This window comes from Aplidium turbinatum, chromosome 1 (assembly GCF_918807975.1).
Source record: "Aplidium turbinatum chromosome 1, kaAplTurb1.1, whole genome shotgun sequence".
NCBI classification, from domain to species: Eukaryota; Metazoa; Chordata; class Ascidiacea; order Aplousobranchia; family Polyclinidae; genus Aplidium; species Aplidium turbinatum.
Window position 1 is genome coordinate 43794049 of NC_137472.1, and position 9202 is coordinate 43803250.

Consider the following 9202-nt stretch of genomic DNA (forward strand, 5'->3'; position numbering starts at 1 on the left):
AGAGTTAATATTGCTACACTTATAGATTCTGGATATCAACTCTCCATTACTAAACATAATGAAGAAGTAACGAAGAACAGAACAGTATTGTCAAAGATTATAGATTGTATAAAATTTTGTGGCAGATTTGAATTGCCATTAAGGGGACATGATGAAAGTCAAGGCTCAAAAAATCCTGGTGTGTTCATGGGGTTAATTGATTTTGCTTCCAATCTTGACTCACGCTTCCAAAATCATTTTAATTCTGCAAAGGTATTCAAAGGTACATCCAAAACTATTCAAAATGAGCTTTTGGAAACGATTCTTGAGCTTTGCAAAAGCAAAATTAAAGAAGAAATATCACAGTCTGAATTTGTAGCAATCATGTGTGATGAAACTACTGACATCTCAGAGAAGACACAGATGGTGATTGTACTACGGTATGAAAGTCATGGGAAGCCTGTTGAAAGATTTTGGGGTTTTTTTAATCCTGCTAACCAGACAGCAGAAGCTCTGTCTTCAATCCTATTTCAGGAACTTAAAGTTTTGCTTGGGAGCAATACATCCAAACTTGTAGCACAAACTTATGATGGTGCTGCTGCTATGAGTGGTGCAAGAAATGGTGTGCAATCAAGAATCAAGCAAGTATATAGCAATGCACACTTTGTCCATTGTTATGCACACCAGCTAAACTTGGTTATACAAAAAGCCACTTCGCAGAATACCAGTGTCAGAGTCTTTTTTAACAGTCTTTCGGGAATCCCAAGTTTTTTCTCCAAATCTCCTCAAAGAATGGCTGCTTTGGACCAAGTTGCTCAAAGGCGTATTCCTCGCCCATCAGCAACACGATGGAATTTTAAAAGCAGGACGGTGAATGCTGTATCGGAGGTAAAAGACGCACTTATAGAATGCTGCTCAACTTTGGAACAAAGCAACTCTTCGGTGACTGGCTTTGCTGCTGCTGGTATAAAACGAATGCTCATAGATCCAAAATTTGTGTTTTGGTTAGATTTCTTTTCGAAAATCATGCCTCATGTTGACATACTGTTTGCTCAGCTGCAGTCTGTGGAGCTTGAGTCATTCAAAGTGCAGTGCTCTCTGGATAATTTTCTGTCAGCAATACAAAGAATAAGGGAAGGCATTGCTGCAGACAATGAGTCACCTTCACCCACACGGAGAATGCCTGAATCCCAAATCATTGATGCTAAAGAAGTATGTGATGTTGTCTTAATGCAGTGTCAAGAAAGGTTCAAGTTCACCAATCATCTTGAAGCAAGCACTTTATTTAATTTGAAAAATGCTTCACAATATGCAAGACAGTTTCCAGAAAAAGCTTTAGAAAAATGTTGTGAAGCATACCCTATGTTAATCAAAGACAAGCTCAAACCGGAGCTGTCTGTTCTCTATTCTAGAAATGACATGCATTCAGTGAGTGGACTTGTGCAGCTGCTTTCGTTGCTAAACCTGGAAGGAATGCAATCACCTTTTTCTGAAGTAATAAAGCTAGCTAAAATTCTACTTACCACTCCAATGTCAACAGCAGAACCAGAACGTTGCTTTTCATCACTGAAAAGGATTAAAACCTTTTCCCGTAGCACCATGTGTACTGAAAGACTTTCTGCATTAGCCATGGTGTCAATAGAAAATCGCTTAATAACTGAAACCAAAGATTTCAACGAGAGGGTAATTGACCATTTTGCCATGGCAAAAAGTCGCCGAATGGAATTCATCTATAAATAAAGGTCCGCTGTCCTTTATATGTGATGCTCAGTAATGTGTAGCAAAGAGTAAATGTGGCACCTATGGCTTGAGCGAGATCAATGGTTATAATTACAATATGTGTGTGTGTATTTGTTTGTTTTTGTAATGTTAGGTTCAGTCGTGTTCTCATTGCTTTAAGAATTGGCGCTCCAATTGTTTCTGGAATGAGGAGGCGACTGATTCTTAACTAATTCATCTACTTGTTTTAAAGTGTCAGGTTTGGTGGCCGTGCTTAACTATATTTATCGATGCATATACCGCAATATTAGATCCTTTCATGCACGTCTTAAACCATTAAGGTTTTGCCACCTTTTCCTTTTGTTGGTTTTGTTACTGTATTTCTTTTTTACAATATCATTTCTTTTGCATTCTGTCAAAGAAAAATAATTTGAATTGAACTGAATTATACTTGCCATCCAGTGGGCATTTATACTTGTGATAGAATTGAGATTTTGTCTTTGTCCTTCTGTATTGTGATACATGCAGGGTTGCTAGCTGGCTTCAGCTGGCAAAAGATAATTTTTGTAGGAAAGAATAAAAAATGTTAACTTCCAAGCATTTTTAGTTCTGGAGCAGTGGGTGCATACATGCAGGGTGCTCCAAAAAAGATGTAGCTACGGTTATACTACATGTATACTGCAATATACTGTGTGTGTGCGAAGATTATGTACTTTGTAATGAGATCGTTTTTAACTGCAAAAAGTCGTTTGCTATGTATTTTCTAACTAATCACTTAAAGTTAAATTTAAATCCAATTTCACGGCTCAACGGAAGTCAAATCAAATCTGTAGATAGCGTCAGATACTTGGGTGTATTTCTTGACACGGCAATGTGTGATGGCAAGGATATAAACCGACAAGTACGATCATTATACTGTTTTACCAATAAATTAAAATTTTACAAGAGCTCCAGTGAAGTTAAAAATGTTCTCTTCCGTTCATATTGTACCCCAATGTATGCATGTCACCATGGGAAAATTATCACCAACGTGAATTAATCGCTTGCGTGTTGCATTCAATAATGCATTTAGAATTATTCACCATTTGCCCAAACATTATAGCGTAGGCTACGTGAACATCAAGTCTTGTGTAACATTGTATGTCATATAACATTTGATGCATTACAACGGAAAAGGGCCTTTTTTTTGTTGGGTAATGTGAATCATCGTCAAACTCTATTGTTGATTCCCTGATAAGGTATGACTGCTATCGTAACTCAAACTACCTCCTTCATTATAATACCACTATGTAGGCTATGCCGTTACCTAGCCTTGATGGCTGCTATGGCACAGCAGTGATATCAACATTCATCGATTGATAAAGTTTAAATTTCTTTTTATAGTTGGGTGTTTGAACAGATTAAGTATGATATTTCATTTTGAATATTGATTTTTGTTTCGCATGTTTAATTTGTGTGATATGGATCGCATGATCTGAAATGGACGATTGATTAATAAATTTATTGCTTACTTCAGCGTCATTCCTGTGAATGTACTTCTGTTTGTCTTTTGTTTCTGTGTATTTTTTTGTGTGGATCGTATGTGGACAATCGTGTCCGATGCCGGCGATCGACAATAAATATTTGCAGACAACAAACTGAGCGAACTATTGAGAAAACGACGAAGTGCATAGAACATAGTTTGATTTGTATTTAGCACTGATTTTGAATATAAAAATTTGAAATATTAGTATTTTTCAAGCTCTACAGCAGCATTTTTGACTGTTATTCCACTCCCAAATTTCTTTTGAAAATGCTCTCAAAATGCACCAAATTAAATGTAATTGTAAAAAATTTTCTGGGGGAGGCCCCCCAGACCCCCCGCCGTGGGTGTCGCCTTCGGCGACACGCCCGCAAGGTTCGCCTGATATCGCCCTCCAACAATTCTTGGATATGCTGCCTTGCAGCCCCCCCAATTCAGGAGGCCACCAGCCGCCACTGGTAGGCTACCTCCTTTATTCTGGGCATTGTCAGCTCTTGTAGCTCCTACCCCGATCGAGTAGGCTATTTCACACGCTTCTTTGTAGGCTATATGTTCAACGAAACGTTCAGGTCGTTATTGTGGTCATGGTCGAGAACGCTCGTAGAGAAGTAGCTTAATCAGCAGGCTCTTCACGCATGGCACACTGACTCCAACAGTCTCTAGTGGTTCTAACTATAAAAGCCGAAAATCTTCCAATCAAGCAAACAGCATAAGTCACCTCAGATTTCTCTAGAGCAGTTTTCAAAGAAAATACTTTTGCCATAGTCTCACTGCTTGAGTCCCTCATCAAAGAACCAAGAGCATCAAGCTATGCACTTAAAATCATCTATGGTGTCCTTTATCATGCAGCCAAAAATAAGTATTCAGTCAATTCAGCTTTTAATGAACATTTAAAATAAACAAACATACAATTGATATTTCAACTAACCCCATGCCTGGGGTAGGAACTTACCTGGGGTTAGTTGAAAAACGTCAGTTTAATGCCCACTAATGAACTGGATACTCTTTTTTCAACCAACAAACATTTACATAGGGTTGTAAGCAAATATGTTTACCTGCTTTAAAATCAAAATGCAATAAATTCTGCACCTCATCACCGTAAAAACACTTTTCAATAAACGCGTTGTTGAAACTTGTGATACCGTGCCCATAGCACTTGCCAAGTTATTCAAATTAAAATTTTACAATGTATGTCTGCTTAAAACAAGTACATTGGAGTTTATACTACGTATTATCATACCACGGCGATATACTCGTATCATACTACATAATCATAGCGTTGTAACAGATGTGATGAAAGCAGATGACATTGTGACAGAAGTGGTTTAGCTAACATTCTGTATACAGTAGAACTTGGATAACTCGTCTTCGGAAAACTCGTCAGTTTGCCCAAGTCGTCAATGATTGCCAGTATCTTTTGTAGACAATCAAGTTCTGTTAAGTGGTCATCGCATAATTCGTCAATTCGATTATGTCGTCACTGTTTTTCTTCCCCTAGGACGTAAAATTCGTCTAAGTTGTCATCCACCCAAATGCTGACGTGGCATTTACAGACCCTTTCGAGAAGAAATTACTGCGCTAAGACGTGTGCACGCACTCTATCGGGTCAGACCGAGGTGGCCAGACGCACATGCGTGGAGTATGTTGGTCTGGTCGATTGCAGGTGTGCGCGCACGTGCTCTGTTGCCGATAAGAGAAGCGCTGTTCAGCACGTGCGTGGTTCATTTGCGACAATACTGTTTCATGTAAACAAAAGTTGCAGCAACTCCAACACTATATGTTATGCTAAGAAGACAGTGGTGAATTCGCAAGCTCACTATCAAATGTGCATGAATACTTGCTTGACAAGACACTTGTCAAGCAAAACGCAGTCAAAAATATCTGTGTTCTTCAGTTAAGCTGTTAAGTGCGTTATTACTGTACTTTATTGTTTATTTTTATGTACTTTACTGTACTTTATTAAATTCTTTTCTCGCTTTCCTCTTCATCTCACTTTACCACTATCGCATTTAATTACGTCGCGGAGCACCATGAAATTAATGCGACGCGAAACAATGGCAAAATTTAGCTGTTTGCATTGGTCGTCAGTTCGCGTAAGTCGTCACTTTTTCTGTTCCCCCTGGAGTGACGAGTTATCCAAGTTCTACTGTACATAGATCAAGCACTACAGTTGCTTCTCAAAGGTCTTCTTTATTGGTTGCCCAGCATACAAGTCGATGTCATCAGATAGCCGAGACAAAAACAGGTCACGCCAACTTGAAAAGGGAGGAAAAAGAAAGGAATCTTGCTACGCTAGTCCTTTTATCACGAAAATATTCATCCGCGCGAGTGTTGCCAGGCGCCATGCTAATGAATTAAAACTTGAAACAGTTGAGAGTACGGTAGGCTAAACAATTGAATTAAGATAACTGCACTGCAGAATATTGGTTGATGACGAATACGAGACAGCAGTCAGTACATACGTTGGCCCCAGTCAAAACGACATTGAAACATAGGAGAGATGTCGTGAATGACGAAAACAGTAAGTTATGATTTAGGGTTAGAAACTGAAATTGAATACTGGGGCGCAACTGTAAAATCAGCCATGAGAGAAAAAAATTTACAAGCGTTTTTGTTAGAGAAAAATTAAGCATATATACTAACAGGTAAGCGTCCATGGCTGTCCATGTCCTGCATCCAAAGAGATAGGACCTGACACCCATGGAAGCAAACCAGAAAGGTAAAAAAAAATGTATGTAGCCTAACGTTGCGCGCTCGGTTGTGCGAGACAGGATGTTCTAAAGTCATACTATTAGTTCGAGTATTTTGATGAGGGAGTACGAGACAGCAGTTGATGTGAAAGTTCGATGATATATGATGAGCACGACAGCAGGTGATAAGCAGTTCAGTTAGTAGTCCATTGATGGATGACGAGCACGACAGCTGTTGAGTTGTGAGTCCGTTGATGTGTGCCGAATATGACACGAAAGAAGCCAGCTTGTATAATTACAAGCTGTGTGACGATGCAGCCATTGCATGTCGAAAGTGGAGCAAATAGCGGCACTGGTTTGGTTGACGTCGCGGTGTGCTTCTGACGTGGAGAAGGCTTGAAACGTCGCGGTGTGCTTCTGACGCAGAGAAGGCTTGAATGATGAACGATGCAGCAATTGCACGTCGAAGGTGTGTCGCAGGGAGTAGCGACAGATATGGAGTTGACCATATTGGTTGCGTCGGCGGTGTGCTTCTGACGTGGAGAAGGCTTGAAACGTCGCGATGTGCCTCTGACGCAGAGAAGGCTTGAATGATGAACGATGCAGCAATTGCACGTCGAAGGTGTGTCGCAGGAAGTAGCGGAAGACATGGGGTTGACCATGTTGGTTGCGTCGCCGGCTGTGAATAGCCGTATTGAAATCATCTCCGTGGAGGCATCTCGTGGTGAGGAATGTGATGAGGGACTGTTCAACTCAGTGCAAGTCATGGAGAACATGGGGTGCTGTGGTGCCATGTTGAAGTGGTCTCATCAGTGAGCTTGTCGTGTCATCATCGTGGTGCTCTATTGAAGTCCCTTGAAGTCGCGCATCAAGTCTCGCAGCAACCGTGTTGATGGGCGCGTCTGAAATAAAATTGATACAAAGTAGCATCCGCTTGAAAGCAGTACAACAACACATTACAAAAAAAATAGCAATACATGCGGGCATGTAAGTTGTTAAAGTTGCAAAGCATGACGTGGTCATGGCAACAAATGCCGGCTGATGATAGGTAGGAAACTAGACATGAAACTATGAGAATCGTAGTACATGGGTAGCCTACTAGGTAGGCTCAGCACTCATTAAAAAAAGCGACAAACACGAGCATAAAAAAATGTTGTAATGACGTAGCATGACGTGGTCATGGCGGCAAATGCCGGCTGAAATAAGATACATTAAAAAGTAGCGACAAAAGTTGTTGTAATTAAGTAGCATGACAGTGTCATGGCGGCAAACGCCGGCTGAGATATAATACATTAAAAAGTAGCGACAAAAGTTGTTGTCATTAAGTAGCATGACAGTGTCATGGCGGCAATTGCCGGCTGATGATGGGTCACTTTTAAAAAAACGTAGCGACAAATATGAGTACAAAAAGTTGTTGCAACGTCACGTGACTGTGGTTAAACGGGTGACTATAGAATGGAATAATGGATGCAGTTTTGACGTCTTGTCCAGGACGTAAGCTACTGAAGGGATGCAGTTTTGACGTCTTGCCCAGGACGGTAAATTACAGTAGAATTCAGTCGTTAGGCATATAGTTGAGTTTGTTGTGGCATAGTAAACACAGAAAGTACATGACGTTGTCATGGCGTAAGCTTAGATAGGCCTACTTAGGCAAAATAGAATACAAAACAGCAACACGAGTTGCGGCAAGATGATGGTAAGTATAACACAAGGTGGCAGTAGGCTTAAGTAAAAGAGTGTACAAAGTGACGCGAGCACAGAGAGTACATGACGTTGTCATGGCGTAAGCTTAGATAGGCCTGTTTAGGCAAAATAAAATACAAAACAGCAACACGAGTTGCGGCAAGATGACGTTAAGTATAACACAAGGTGGCAGTAGGCTTAAGTAAAAGAGTGTACAAAGTGACGTGAGCGCAGAGAGACATCATGACGTGTTATAAACGTTGCAGTTGTTAGGAAATCGATGCATAATGGGGAGATTGGTAATGAGTATGGCTGGCAATTACCTGTAGGCTACCGTACTAGTTAGCCTACTTGCGACAAGTTAAAAAAAAAAAATTTTATGCAGTGGATTCTATAGCAACTACAAGGATTAGGTACCATGGAATAGAAGTTATAAATGGTTAAAAATGATTAATATAGGCTGCAGTAGGCTGCTAGATGATTAGAGATATTTTAAAAAAATTTTGCATGCAGTAGTTTCTATAGCAACCACAAGAAGAATAAGGTAACCTACATAGAAATAGAAGTTAAAAACTATGCATTTTGACTACAGTAGGAGGTAATTACAGAAGTTAAAAAAAATTTGCAAAAACGTGGTACATTACCAGGTGGCGTTGATGTCTTTGTTTCAGGTCGTAAGTTCAGAAAATTTACTCGGAGGCACCATTGTAACAGACGAGGTTAAAGCAGACATCCTTGTGACAGAAGTGGTTTAGCTAACATTCTGTATACATAGATCAAGCACTACAGTTGCTTCTCAAAGGTCTTCTTTATTGATTGCCCAGCATACAAGTCGATGTCATCAGATAGCCGAGACAAAAACAGGTCACGCCAACTTGTGTCAATTTGAAAAAGGAGGAAAAATAAAGGAATCTTGCTACGCTAGTCCTTTTATCACGAAAATATTCATCCGCGCGAGTGTTGCCAGGCGCCATGCTAATGAATTAAAACTTGAAACAGTTGAGAGTACGGTAGGCTAAACCAGTGGTTCTCAAACTTTTTTTTGTTGCGACGCCTTTGGAAAAGTTTTCTGGACTTGCGACGCACCAGCAAATAAAAGTTAATGAGGAAACTTATTACTAAAGTTTTGTTTGCTGATACAACAACAAAAAGCAATGCATATTATTTAATGTGACGTGTGGGCTTGTTTGTTTTTACAAAGTTCATTAAATCTTGGGAGAATTTTTGAAATTGCCACCCGCATTTTTCTTTCTGTGTTTATTGGTGATCGAAATTTGCTTTTTATCACCGCCAAGGCAGAAAATCCTGCTTCACATAAATATGACGTGACATATGGGATAATAATTCGCAGTGCTTTTTTCACCAAAGCTGGATAATCGCCATTCATTGAAATCCAGAAATTTGCCGGATTTCCTGAATTAAACATCCTTTTCATGGAATTGTCACAAGAAAGGTCAATGTAGGCTTCTTTTTCTTCTGCAGTAAAAGACAGTGGAGTAGGTTGGACGAAAGGATCACGAATCCATTCGTAGTTTGATAAATTTTTCGGAAGTATATTTTGCAAATTTCGACTCGAGCTTGGACAAATGTTGCCCAAATATGCTTCACA